This window comes from Ambystoma mexicanum, chromosome 10 (genome assembly GCF_040938575.1).
Source record: "Ambystoma mexicanum isolate Mex_15411 chromosome 10, UKY_AmexF1_1, whole genome shotgun sequence".
Lineage (NCBI taxonomy): Eukaryota > Metazoa > Chordata > Amphibia > Caudata > Ambystomatidae > Ambystoma > Ambystoma mexicanum.
Window position 1 is genome coordinate 52,879,710 of NC_090932.1, and position 15,497 is coordinate 52,895,206.

The following is a 15,497-nucleotide window of genomic DNA, read 5'->3' on the forward strand; positions in this document are numbered from 1 at the left end:
TTCAAAGGAGGCCTATGTTGTGATCAAGCGCCGTATAGGGCTCAGATAATTAGGGAGACACTTTGATATACAGCAAAAAGGAAGATGGGTGGGACTCGTGGAAGGACCCTAGAGACAGTTATGACCCTTGCCCCTTTGGTGCTGAAACCAAATAACCTTGTACAGTAAGACTGATTGCTTTACCAACTACCCTCCTGTCAGTATCCAGAGTGCATCCCTTTCCTTTGTGAAACTGTCGGTCCTCTGTGTTCCTTTAGAGGGTGGGTTGTAATTGTAGTGTGCTAGAACTGTCTGATATAGTAATAATAAAGTAGATCTTTTTACACAACCTTCACTGGACAGTCCTTTTTATCGTTGGGTAATAATTGTATTTTCACTGTGTTGCAACTAACCAACGATCCACAACCTTGTGAAGATAAGTCGGCCAATCCATCCACGTTACCAAAATTGGACAAGGTGGTCTTATAATTCACTTGTATTCCAATCTGTTTGGCTCCCTTCTGGTGTCTAACTCTTAAGGCTGTTATTATTATGTAAACTGGCCAACAATCATATCAGATGTTCTGGTACTTTCCTATTCTGTAGGTCGAACCATAGGAAGTTGAGATCCATGCTATCAAAGGCCGAACTCATGTCTAGAAAGGCTATATATACTTAGCCCCGGTCCACTCTCTTAAATAAAGCCCTAAGGTGAACCATGACAGTTGCATTTAGCAGAGTTCCCATTTTTGCTCTGAAACCTACCGCATGAGCACTTGAAGATTCCCCAAAGCCTCATTTACCTCTCTCAACAAGAGGGTGCCAAAGATTTTGTTGGAAGAGTCAAAAAGCGGTACCAGCCAATCACCTTTCTTATGGATTGGAACAATGTGCAAGACCAACTGTCAGGCATCCGTACTGACTCCCAGACCGTTTTAAACAGTGGGTTAAAAATCTTAGCCCACAGTTGAGGATCCATCTTGAGGACCATAGGAGACAGGCCATCCGGGCAGGGAGCCCTTGAGCCTTTTGCCTTATTAATGGCCCATACTATGTCCTCTTTCGTCCACAGATAAGGCGGTATGATCTTAGTTTCCCGGGGTATGTTTTCACAGCTTAGATTGCTGCGTGGAGTCGCAAATTTGTCAGAAAAACAAAGCAACCCATATCTCTGAGATCAGACAGGCCTATTCCTCGACAGAGTTGTTCATTTCTTTTTTAATAATGGCCAAAAATGTCTGTACAATATTTTGATCTAAGAGTTTCTAACATCCCCCTATTATCGTTATTAAATCTACTAATCTTAATAGACTTGAAGTAATTCTTATAAGTAGATTGGATCTCTTTCCTAGCCTTCAAATAGAAGTCTTTATTGAGGGGTCTTTTACCTGTTTTCTCTTTTCCTGCTTAGCAATAGTTATCCTGTGATCTGGGACATGTAAGTGAGTCCCTGAACAGAAGGCATTTTTCCTCACACCTGCCAACCTCAGACATCCATCATCAATTCATTAAAGTGTTCAATGTTGACATTCCCCCTCCTCAATCCCTTCCACTTCCAGTTCCTTTTGTAAAATCCTAATGAAGAAGCAGCAATTTGACGCTAGATGTAATATTGAGACCCCTCCGCCCGGGCTCCAGGAAGGCTGAATGGAAATGTAGGCTCTGAGTACTAATTGGACAGTTTAAAGTGGTGGTCAGAAGTGAGTGATCGCTAATGCCCATGTCTCCAATACTTAATGGCGAGAATTGAGATTCCAGCTCCTGTCAGACAACTATATAGTCAATCCATGAGCTCTTTCTATACCTTTGCCAACTATAGACCCCCCGCTCTACTGGAGCCTCAGGCATACAAAGAGACAGACCATATTGGGACAGAGTAGAGTACCACACCCCACCCGGTGTAGTATCAGTTAAGCTTATTATATCTTTGTTCCCTATCCATGTGTTTAAAGATGCCCCGCGAAAACAACCAGAGTTAAAGTTCCCTCCCAAGAGTATGTTGTGCAGTAACCCGGACTTCAGCCAGTGGGCAATAGTAGCACCCACCTCTTCCAGAATGCTTTCCAGTCTGGTGGCGGCCCGGGTTCAGAACACATTGATGAGTAAAATGACCCTTCCTAATGTCTGGACAATTACTTGGATGGCCAGAATGTTATCTGATACTGTATCGATACCGTATCGATCTCAATACACTGAGCCTTTAAGTTTAGCTCTACCGCTGTAAGTAAGCCCCCTCTTGGTCTTCCTCTCTGACCTTTTCTTGTTCATATAGAAAAGGTAACACATCCTTCCATGTCTATCTTATTACAAGCCCTAGTTTCCTCGAACATAAGGCAATGCATTTTATTTGCAAGGTTTTGATCCCGAGTTGCCTTCGCAATATTCATGAAACCACAGATGTTCCATGACGAAATGGTAAATGCAGGGTTTAGGTTAAATAGTGATCGAAGATTCCTTTTGCCCTATTAAACATGTTGATTGCTGCTTCGAGCCATTACCACTCCTGAAAGAAGGGATTCACAGCCTCCAATGTCAAGCCTGTAACCCCTCCCCCTGTACTGTTGACTGCTTAGAGGAGGTTCCAGACATGACCTGTACCTCTGCCCCTCAGTTCGATCTGCCAGGAAGGTACCCGCCTAGGGGCGTGACGTATGAAGAGCAAATGAACCAACAGAGAGCTGCACTGGGACACTGCCCAGTATACATTAGGAGATCCGTGCCTGTTGAAGTGCCCATAACAAGACAACCCTGGGCAGCGCGGTACCCTATCAGACAGCCATACCAGCTGCTGATACGAAATGAGGGGTACCTTCATGCGGTCCACGAAGAGACCCCAAAAGCCTTAATGGAAGGCCAATAGAAATGACATAAGTGCCTGAACAGACTATGAACAAGTGGCTATCGAAGACAAGCACGCCAGTGCGAGTAGCTACGAAAATAAATGTAATGGACACAGAGAAGAGACACTGTTAAAACGTAAGGAAACAGTGCTGTGAGACAAGATGGAAGCAACCGTCCTGTTAAACGTGTGTAAATAGGCTTGAAACGCAAGATGCTAAGAAACCGATACTGCTTGCAATGCTTAGTAGAATAATAGAAGCGGCATGTGCCGACTATATATCTACCTCAAGAAGCACATTATACAAGTGCGACTCCGTTTTGTAAAAGCAGAAATGTACCCAGGCAGCCAGAGGCCTGACAATTCAAGTTTTCCAAACCCAGCCAAAAGCAAGAGAAGGAGCGGAATCGAAACTCAACAGAGAGCTGCTCATTCCTAGGAAATCGAGGTCAACCAAAGAAGCACCACCGCCTGATGTCATCCAGAACCCGAGGATGCCATAACTTCTCCTGATAAGAGACTACAGTTCCGAGGCCATACCCAGCCAACTAATTGACACATAGCCCTAAGATACTGATTGATGGAAGGGAGGCAGGGTGAAACTTGGGACACCAGGCACCTGGGTTTCCATTCTGCATGCTGCTAATTAAAATGGAGATTTATGTCTAGGTGTGTAACCCGCCCAATCACAATAGACCAAGTAATCTATGGCCCTATAGCCAGTAGAACCAATGAGACGTTGTACTTGTAGTGACGTCAATTACGAGTGGTGTAGAGGGTTTGACATAGATGCCCACCCAATAAGAGTTATCCAATCCGCATGCTCTGTTACCGTTTACTGATATAGCACCTATACTTAAGTTACCTTTCCTAACCAATTATATTGCATGATGATTTTTGTAAAGTTAGACGTCAATGATGATGAGTTTTGTGTATAAAAATTGCTGTTCATCTGAAGTTCGAGGAAGTCCGGGCGAGAGAAGTGATCGCAACGCTGCTGATTTTCATTTGTTTTCCCTGTTTGATGTACTTGCCATTAAACGGACTTCCCTTTGCTAACTTACTGAGTCCTCATTATTGAGTTGTGCTGGAGTATGTGAATCCTGCACCCCCTGTCCTCACATGGTGCAGCTATCTTGTCTTACAAGCTCAGAAGGGTGAGTACTGACCTAGGGGCCCGTCAGTAACTTCGTCCCCTCTCTGAACACTTGGTAGCGTGAGGATGGTTACGGCCATCGATTATTGATTATCGATTGATAGTAATAAGACACCTTCAGACAGACAGCACGAAGTAACTTTGGGCCCTCGGTAAGCTCACGAGTCCTTTCGCCATTCCGGCTGAGTAGACTGAGAAGCTCTGAGTAAACGTTTCAAAAATCTGCAGTGGGTCTGAAGGAACCCGCCTTTCCAAGCATAACTCTTCTCATTCCCACGGGCAGCAGATCGGACGAAAACCTTAAAAGCAGGAAGAGGAAGGGGCGGTGATCCCGAAGTCCCAGAGAGGAAAAGATGCGATCGGTGAGTGAAACAACAAACTTGTTACTTTGGCAAATGTTTCGTAGGTATTAGAGTAAGTAAGGGAAAGGTAACGGAGTGTGGCGGAGAAAAAATAAAGTAGGTAGAAGTAGAGAAGACTGTATATATATATATAGGGGATTAATGACTCGAGCATAAGAAATAAAGAGTGAATACCGGGGGGGCACCTGAGCAAAAACGTAAGGAATACCAGAGGGGCACCTGAGCAAAAACATAAGGAATACCAGGGGGGCAGCTGAGCAAAAACATAAGGAAGACCAGGGGGGCAGCTGAGCAGAAACGTAAGGATTCCCCTTGTTCCTGTGCTTTAAAGAGTGGTCAGAAGAAACGTGAACCCAGAGCCCACAGTGGGGGGACAATTTAGGCTACGATGGCGATTAAAGACGTCACAAAAGGGGTTTGTTCACATCCCATGGTGGGGTATTGATTAGGAGACAGGTATATGTGTGACAAGCTGGCATCTGTCTAATCTGTCAAGCATCTGTCATATATGTCCTGTGTATGTCAAATGTGAAATTATTGTATTGATGCTTGATTGAAATGCATTTTGGCTTTACACGATTTCGTAACTAAGTTGGAATCGCCATTGAATTGATGAGCCTTGAGTAAATTGTTGGTACAAAATTTAGCGGAAAAAAAAAAAATTGGATTGGAGCTTGCGTATGTGGTGCTCGCTCGTACTAGTGGAAAGATTAAAGAACTGTGTAAATATTGTTGGTGACGAAATTAAGAATGGAGGAAGTTACCCCACTTGCGCATTTATGCAAGCAACTGCCCAAGCATGCAATAAAACTGAAGAAATATAGCCAGGAATGGGTTAAGGGTACCGCCAATAAGATGTTTATGCCTTGGCCCCAGAATGGGTCACTTTCTAAGGCTGTGTTACAACTCATGACCACCTTCCTACATGCCACATATACAGACAAGAAGCTAGAGAAACGTCTTGCTGTCCTTGAGTTATGGACAATGTTTGAAGAAACAAAGGTGGAAGAACCACCCACAGACTGGATACTAAATGTATGTACGGAGGGGGGTGAGACGCCTACAGCGCCACCAGCCCCGCCTGAACCAGTCATCAAAGTGAGCAAAACAGAAGGGATTTACCCGCTAAGAGAACTCAAGGCAACCACGGGGCATAGCAACCCAGCATATGAGTCTCCTACGTGCAGTAGTGGTGAGATCAAGGAGAGGGAGCAGGAGAGTTATCTTGCTCTGCAGTCCCGAGGGACAAGGAAAGACGCGAGGGTGGGAAAAAGGATCAGGCACAGACTAGTGCATCTCTCCAGAAAGAGAGAGAGGGAAAGAAGCGGAAAGGAAGTGATGAGGTAGCATTCGCAAAAGGCGAATGGATGGGAGGGCAGATACTATTGAAATTAGATGGAAAGGGAAACAATGAGGTACGGTCGAGAGAAAGGACTGATGAAGCGCAACAAAGGGAGAAGGAAAAGGAGAAGGAAGTTAGGGATGAAAGGACAAGAAAGAAAGATAGGCTAAGACGAGAACAACTATATCGCGAAGAGCAAGGAATACCGCTCAGTCGCACACAATACGCAGCCTATGAAAAGTACAGGCAGAACATGCTAAAGTTAGTGGAAGAAAGGAGAGTGCATGAAAGAAAAGTAAAAAAGCGGGAAGATGAGGAAAGTAGAAAGGCAAAAGAACGTAGAAATGAACGAATGGGGGAAGTAGATAAGGCTGGGGAGGAAGCAAAAAAAAAGCAAAAGGAAATAGACGAGGAAATAGAAAGTAAGCACAGACAGAGGGCACGGGATCTTGAATATTTGGAGCGGGAAGTGATTAAACCCAGCCCTACAGTAGAATGGGGCGACATAGATGAATTTTTTCCTGCAAGCGATGCGGTACCAGGTACAAGCGGGACAAATATTGGAGATGAGTTCAACACCAGAAGGATCGGGGAAATAATTGCTAAAATCTATGACGAGATGGGACTGGAACTAGTTTACCAAGGGGGAAGGGAAGATGAGCACTTAGAGAGCACTCAGCTATATGACACTGAGGATGTCACCCGAAGTAGTCGGAGCAGGGGACTGTCCCTAGACAGGCTAGAGATTGGGCAAAATGAAGAAGATGCTAGGAGTTGTGTAAACTGGGAGTACTCAGAATCTGACTCTGATGGGGAAACGGAGGATGTGGCATATGAAGAAGGGAGACGGTGCAAAAAACGGCCCCCAGGGGACCGGGGGTACGATAGTCAGATGCTAGCAGGTCCAAAAGTAGGCCATCGAAGCCTGCTGCGCAGTCCGGCCATCATGAAGGAACACCCCACGGTCAGCGGAAGGCGTCAGCACCTCCCTATGCAGACAGACTAAGGGCATTGCCAGGCAGACGGCAAGGCGGGAATGCCACCCCGGCATTAGGCCAGAGAGCTATGTGGAAAGAGAAGGAGGACTGCGCATTCCAATTCCCGTTGCTAGAAAAGGGGGGAGCAAGACCACAATATATTCCATGGCCACACATGGACTGAGAGAATCTTAAAAATAAGCTTCCAACGCTGACATCGGGAGCCGGAAAGTGGATACACGAGTTAGAGAAAATGACGGGGGTGTCACCTTAGCTATAGGGGACATTAAGGGCCTGCTAATTTCTATACTTGGTAGAAGAGCAGATGATGCATGGAAACGGGCAGGCTATCCTAGGGTAACCTTAACTGATACCTCACATGACGGAGCGTCATTTAATAACTGCAGAGCAGTAGTGTGGAAAGCGCTTCGAACGCTATACCCACACACGTCCGATATGGGAGCTATAACAACTCGGAAAATGAAAGATTCTGAAGATCCGTTGATTTATATCCAGAATTTTCAGGACGCGTGGGTGCCCGAAACGCATGAGTCTTGGACGAAATCTATCCCTGTATTCTACCACATATTATGCCAAGGGTTGCCTGAACCGGTGCAGAAGAAGCTTAAGAATATTGGTAGGAGTAGAAGCAAAACCATGGGCCAAAATATAGTTGACAATTGCAAACTACTGTAGATTGTTTCAAGAAAAGAATCAGAAAAAAGAGGCAACGCGTAAGGGAGAGGAGACAAAGCTAGTGCAAAAGAAACTTTTGAAATATACTCTCGAGGGAACCATGCTCACCAGCCCAGCTGAGCCAAGTGCACAACACGCGACCAAACCATCGCAGAATAATCAGAGTAACGCAGGGTCCTTCCCGAGAGGAAGGGGTTTTGGAGGAAGAGGATGGCAGAATAATCAGGGAGGGTTGCGAGGTAACCAAGGAGGTTTTCAGAATGTTCAAGGGGGCTTCCAGAATACACAGATGGGCAGTCCAGCTACGCCAGATGGACAGATGGCCCGACCACCGCCAGTGTGTTGGTTGTGTGGAATGATGGGACACGTAGCGCGTATGTGCAGAAGCCAAGGCATGTGGCAAAACAGCCAAGGGATGAATCAACCTGCCGTCCCACAACCGGGCAGTGCACAAAATTACACAGTGCAGCGGCAGGCGTCAAGCGTGCAGCAAGGTGCACAGCAAGTGGTTCAACCACCGAACATGGGGAACTTGCCGCAGAGACAACCCCAGCGGGCAATGCCGCAAATGTCGCAGGGCACTTACTCCGGAGGGGGAGTTAACCCTGGGACTGGGGGAAATCAACAAGTATACAGTGGGCCAAACTTATATATAAAATAGGACAGCTCACGGGGGACTCTGATGTGCTCTAGCCTATCAGTGACACCAGACCCTAACAGGGAACCAAGGGTGAATGTCACCATAGGGGGGAAAGAATATTCCTTCTTAGTTGATACGGTTGCAATGCGCTCGTGCATTCGAGAAGGCAAGTTTTCCTTGTCTGCGAGGCTATAGATACTCAGAGTTTTACTGGAGCTCATAGTAGAGTTCCCTTTACAGACACACTCCCAGTCTCAGTGGGAGAGCGCGAAATGAATGTACCCCTATTATATTCACTCAGACTCCAGTAAATATTTTGGGTCGGGACCTGATTACTAAACTAAACATGACCATCTTGTTAACCGAGAATGGTATAGTGTGATCCACTCCAGGAATGCATTATTCAAACGTGTGTGAAATGATCAGAGCATACTCTGGATGTGCAGCAATGAGGGCTATACCGCTAGAACCAGAGGTTTTCACATATGGCGTTCGGGTGCTTATGGCGGGATTGCCAGGCCTCACGGACAGACCTATGAGAAACCCGGATGAGTTTCTATTCAGACCAAGAATACCCATGCACGAAGAGGAGGGACAAGTATTACCTTTAAGGGTGCAATTTGCCGCAGAACGAGGGAAAGTGGTATTTGTTGAAGGATGTGATGATGAAGGCAGACAATGGGGTGCGATTGTCGCCATTGAAGAAGGGTACCGAGTGACTGACGTCACCGATGACAATCTGTTCGAAGAACATCCTGACCTAGAAGAGACAAGGGTGGAAGTGAGTCTCATATTTTGGGTCAAAATGATCGAACGAGAGGTGCCACAGAGAATGATGTTGGCACTAGTACGTCCAGATTACTTTGATGACGACATGGCACAAGTGCCTGCCGCAGTATGGACAACAGGACCCTACGATGTAGGACTCCTGAAGGGGGCAGGGGAAGTGAAAATTAATCTGAAACCAGGAGCAATTTTACCGCAAGCGTGACAGTATCCCATGTACAGAGAGGCAGATGAAGGGATCGCAAAGACAATCTCCACCATGATGGAGCAGGGCATCCTTGTGATGTCAGAATCACTGTGTAACACAGTGATTTACCCTGTCAAGAAATCAAAAGGAGGGTCCTGGTGTTTAATCCAAGATTTAAGAGCCTTAAACGATATTGTTGAAGCCCAGTTCCCTCTAGTCCCGAACCCCTCTACAATCCTATGAAATATACCCACTGAGGCAAAATATTTCACGGTGATGAATCTGAAGAATGTGTTTTTCTCGATCCCGTTGCACCATGACTCACAAGACTTGACGTCATTCACTTTCAGACAAATGCGCCTGAAAAGCACAAGGTTGCCACAGGGGTACCTCGAGTCCCCGTTTATATTCAACAGAATCCTGCACAAGGACATAAGCAATATTCGGGTGGACAGTGTTGTGCTGCAGTATGTAGATGACATTCTGATCTGCATCACCACTGAAGAGCAATGTAGGCAAGACTCTGTCCAGCTACTAACTATACTGGCTGAGAAGGGATGCAAAGTTGACAAGCAAAAGCTGCAGTACTGTCAGCCAGAAGTATTGTACATAGGGAAACTGATTTCACATGAGGGGAAGAAAGTGGCCCTAGAGTGGGCTGAAGCCATCATGAACACGGCCAAGCCACGCATGATAAAACAAATGAAAAGCTTCTTAGGCCTGTGAATATTACGTCAGAGCATGGGTCTTCGACTACAGCTCATACACCAAGCCCTTGCTTCAGGCCCTAAAAAAGGCTCAGGCGACGAGGGAAGATATCGAGTGGACTGAGGCATTGGAAAAGGGGTTTACAGAAATCAAGGGGGCAATTTGTAAGGCCCCAGTTCTCAGGTTTCTAATTATGCAGAGGAGTTCTATCTGTTCTCACATACCGATGGTAATTTCATGACGGCAGTGCTCGCGCAGCAAACCTCGCTGGGGTACAAGTCCCTAGCATATTAGAGCGGGAATCTGGACCCAGTCATGAAGTGCCATTTCCCAAGTGAACAAAATATAGCTGCCGCCGCGTTCGCCATTGAGAAGGCGTCATCCATTGTGATGGGGTGCTCCATGACACTGTATGTTGAGCACTCACTGTTTGCCATACTAGAGAAGCCAAAGGGCACACTGACATCTCAGAGAGCATCCGCCTATTAGGTGATCATCTCTAATCCATCGATCAAAATAGTGCGATGTAAAACTGTAAACCCTGCTACGTTCATAGCTGAGCCAGTCACAGAGGGAGAACCTCTACACAACTGTGTGAACTATGAGGAATTCTATGATGAGATCTCTAGGGTTAAGGAAAATGCCCTGTCGAGTGGAGAGATCGTCTTCATTGACAAGTCTTGGAGAATAGACCAAGAAGACGGATAAAGGTATACAGGCTTGGCCGTGGTGAAACACCTGGCGAACGGGGAGTTTCGAGTACTCGTTAGTGCCCCAATACCATCTCACTATTCAGCACAGGCTGTAGAACTATTGGCACTGATACTCGCCATTGAGAATCATGCAGACCAGGAAGTAACAGTGTACAGTGACTCCGCCTATGTGATGTCCACAGTGCACGCAGGCTTAGCACGCTGGAAGAGGAGGGGCTACCTCCGAGCAGACGGCATGCCAGTGCAGCACGCAGCCTTATTGGACAGGCTGATAAAAGCACTACAGCTCCCAGTGGGCATAGCGGTCGTGAAATGCGCCGCTCATACCAAGGGGACGGATTTCGTGTCACGTGGAAATCATGAAGCGGACACGGAAGCCAAGCGCATGGCATCTAAAACTGAAACAATCATGGACATGGGGGTGGCACGTACCCATGAGCGGATGATGCTAGCGCGAGCCACACCAGACGCCTATAGCAATATGGGGCAGACTCAGCTAATGGAGCTCCAGGGGGAGGCACCTCAGGAGGAGAAAAATCTGTGGAAGCGTCGAGGGTGTTCTTTAAACCCCTCTGACGGGTTGTGGAGGCAAGACAGCACTGGTAAACCAGTAATGCCTGTCACCCTTCTGAAAGTAGCGCTAGAACAGCTTCACTACCCCATTCACATGTCAAAAGAAAACATAGCCGCAACGCTCGTAGAAGACTGGTTCACACCGAATTTTGCAGAGCATGTTGCATTTTTTATGGTGAACTGCATTATCTGCCAGCAGTTCACCACTCGGCACACATTAAAAGTAGTGAGAGGAATCATTCCCAGACCAAATGGACCGTTTAGCACTTACACATCGATTATGTTGAAATGATTCAAGTGTGCAATGGGTACAGGTATTTAATTGTGGTGGTGTGTCCATTCTGTAGATGGATAGAATCAGGTCCCTGGCCACACCCCGACGCTACCTGTGCTGCCAAGTTCCTAGTGAGGGAGGTGTTCCCTAGATGGGGGGTGTGCGAAGTAATGAGATCAGATAACAGGGCTCACTTTGTAAATTCAGTTTTCGAACAGATTAGCTTGTTGCTTGGTATAAAGCACAAGTTCTTGTTGGCGTATCATCCTGAGGGGAATGGGATATGTGAACAGATCAACGGCTTGCTTAAGGAGAGGATAGCCAAGTTGAAGCTCACATTAAAGAAGGGATGGCTGCACTGTCTACCATTGGCATTGTATGCACTTCGGAACCAACCAGGATCCGACCATCATCTCATGCCGCACGAGATAGTTACAGGCAGAAGGATGAGGACCCATCTTATCCCCCGAGATAGAGCTAGATGTGATGCCCAGCCAACTAGGGAGGTTCTGGGAGCAGAAATGAAAGACTATCTCAAGTGTCTGACATCCAGTGCCTCTGTCATTGCAGACCAGCTGCAACGACGGCAAAAAGGGGACAGCGCAACAGAAAGTGCTGATGCAGGCACAGCTCAAATCCTTTTTGTGCCCCTCCTCTTCCCTGGTGAAATAGTATTGGTGAAGAACCACACAAGAAAGAGGTGGGACGAAGCAAGATTCAATGCTACTCATATAAATGTTTAGAGCCACATTGAACACCGAAAAGACCCTAAGACTTTGATAAGCGGAAAGTACGACATTCCTGAGAACCAAAAACAATATCCTGAAGCAACCAGAACCAAGACTGTGCCATAAAACTCATGTTCTCCCCCAGTAGGAATATTACAAAGGATGTGCTTTCCTGTTTCCGATTAGTATTAGAGACATATCCATCACTCGTAGGGAGAGACACAAGTATCCCAGATTTCATCTAAAATCCAGCTAACAGGAAGATAATACAGCAACTACTGACTGTCCTAGCAGAGGCTTTTGCCGAAGTTCCAGAATACTGGGAAGAAGGCCAAATGCTGCCACCTCAAGTAATCATCAATGAACTGACTTACACCCTATTTTTCCGAATCATAGAGGAGTGCCCAAGAGCTGTTGGGAGAACCACAGACATCCTAACCTTCATCAGAGACCCAAGAAACAACAAATTCCTAAACCAAGTATGGTACAAACTAAACTACGTGGTTGCAATCCACGCAGCAGGAAATTGTAAAAACTGTTTGCGTCAAAAGAAAGGATTGTGATCAGGACCCAGCAAACAAGGCAGATGCCCCTGTCATCCGCAGATACCCACCTGGCTCGCAATGTCATGCTCAGACTGGTCACAGACTATCCAGAAATGGTAGGAAGGCCTGCAGATGTTGACGTCATCACCTTCCTCAGAGATCCAGCCAACGCCCCACACATGGGCACACTTCTCCATGGAATAATGCTCCAGGTGGAAATGTCCAACTTACAGCGAGAATTCCTAAGGAGATTCCAGTGAGACTTTTTGCCGAGGGACAGATCGAGGAGGCGAAGACTGTTCACGGTGCAAGAAAGGCCTGTGATCTAGAGACTAGAAAACAAGAGCAAATGTCGTTGACACCAGAAGACAGCAGATACGCATACCGAATCTTTTTGCAACTCATTGAGAACCTTCCAGAACCCGTCGGTAGACCCAACAATGTTGACGTATCCACATTTCTCAGAGATCCAGTGAAGAACGCTCAATTAAACAGGCTCCTGAGAGCCATCATAGCACAACTAAGAAGCAATTATGGACATACACTGCTAAGGAGAGCCTTAGAAGGAGGAGATCCAAAATAGAACCTTTCGTCATCCTACCGCCTTGGAGCAGGCAGGGGAAAGAGACACTGTTCTTCGACGTGTCGCCGAGAGACCGAACGAAAGGAGCCAACACAAGAACTTCACCATCTTATTTTTCTTTTCCTACAACCTTCCCATTTTTCTATTTTTTCATATGGTCACTTTTGCTTTTATGTTTTGTTCCTATTTTGCAACATCTTATTTTTGTGATTTTAACTCGTTTTTCACCTTATCCATATGTTCATTTTTATTTTTGTTCCTATTTTTGTAACTCTATTTTTGTGAGTATAGCTCAGTTTTCCTATTTTTGCCACAAGTACACTTTCAGTTTTTATTTCTTTTTTGTTTTGTTTTGACTTTTTTCAGCATTTCATTTTGAGTGATTTTGTAGCAGTTCCATCGTTTTATTCTTTTGCATTGAACCGTTTCCAGTATGTCCTCAGGACCAAGGCAAATCCGAGGTGTTCATTGGGATCTCACCTCACCTACTACAGATATGCATAAACAAATGTGATGCACCAGATTGGATAGCCTAAACTTTTCCCATAGTCTAGCGTACAAGAGTCTGTCATCATCACCCACAAGAGGGGGGACACTTAAAAGCACTCAACACTTTAGTAATAAAAGACCTTTTGAACTGTGAGATCAAAGCACGAAAAAAAAAATAATTAACTATGGACTTTATCGAAATGGGTGCCCAGAACAGTAACATAGTTCTACCCCCAGCAGAAGGGCGCCTCCACATCCCTGGAAGAAAATGCTGCAAATTATCGTTCCGAACAACAATGTGCATATGTACAGTGATTATTGTTGTTTTCCTATTATTAACAATCAGAACTGCTTTCTTTATTGGTGAGCGAAGTGTCCCACTATCAGTACGACCACAGGATAATGAACGTCAGGGTCACACAAAAGCACCCAGACCCTATATAGTAATTCCAGTTCCAAGTAAAGCTAATGATGAATCAAATGATCTGAAATTGAATGTAATTAGCAGTGATATGTATATACATGAGATAATGAATGGGGAGAAAAGCATGAGACAAGGACAGCAAGAATTGAATGATAATGTAGCACTGACCACGGCATGCACCCACACACAGAGTGCACAGAAACAGGGGCAAGTGTCAATGGCTACAAGGCTTCCGATGAAGGCAGCAGAAAAGGTTGGACTGCCTGCCAAACAATCGATTCCTGAGAACAAGGGAAATGCCCAGGAAAAGCCAAGTGAACTACTAAAGACTGAGGAAATAACAACATCTCTCAAAAGAACAGAAATGGCCACTAAAGAAGTCACAGAGAAGACATAGATGCTAATAAAGTATGTGTTCCCATTCATAGCCCAAGCAAAGAAGCCGTACGAGGAGTTGAAGAACAGGACCATAGAAACTATGACGACAGGCACACCTGCTCCAACACAAGGAACAAGCTGCAAGCCCACAAAACAGCCTCACGTTGGGAAGTTTGTGAACAAATGGTGGTCATGGGAAACTGATGACAGGCTACAAAAGGGAGGGAAAGGAAACGCAAAGCCTTCTCCTACCATAGCGACACAGTCGAGACAGCCTGCCCCACCGAGATACCCAAAGTGGAAAAGCAGCACAGATGCATTCAGAGACATAGTCATAGCTAACTACAGAAGAACGCTAAGAATCAAGAGAAGCCCTCACAAAGACTCCAATGAACTTAACAACTACCTGGATAACACAGCCCATCTTGGAAACAACATATGGTACCAGCACATGAAGGAAGTAGGACGAAGGCAGTCAGAAGGAGAATGCTTCGTCTGTGCACTACAGTATGGGAAAATCCAACATCTTTGTGGCTGTAGAAAGTGATGTCCAGACAGCTCACTGTATGTCACACGTAGCAATGTGCAAGACCAGAGGCCAGTCCATGGGCAATGATGCCTCCCTGAAATGGGCAACAGAAGCAACTGACCCTGACGAGGATGATTATGTTCAGGACATAAAGACAAGAAACAAATCCCATACTAAGAATCACGTAATCAGATACGAGAACCCTGGAGTGAAGAGAGATGGAATTAGACGGGAAGTGAATCGGAAGCTAAACGTTCAAGGAAAAACTCCAGAGGAGGCTCGAAGTTGGAAGAACAGAGGACAAATGCAGATTTGGGGGACAGTGCTTTCACCAGACGGATGGGAAAAGGGAGTGGTGATCTGCAGAGCCTGGATGGTCATTGGTCAATAAGAATGTACCTTCAACATAGTATGGAACGGATGCAAGCCATTATGACCAAAACTCGCAAAATTGCTCACATGGGTCGAAAACAGAGGAGGGCCCCTGCAGATAGTACCACTGGAAAGCCCAAAGTTCTGCTTCAGAAACAATGGTACGAGGAAGATGGGAGAGAACCAGAACTGTGGACAAGTCTTTGATGCCCCAGGA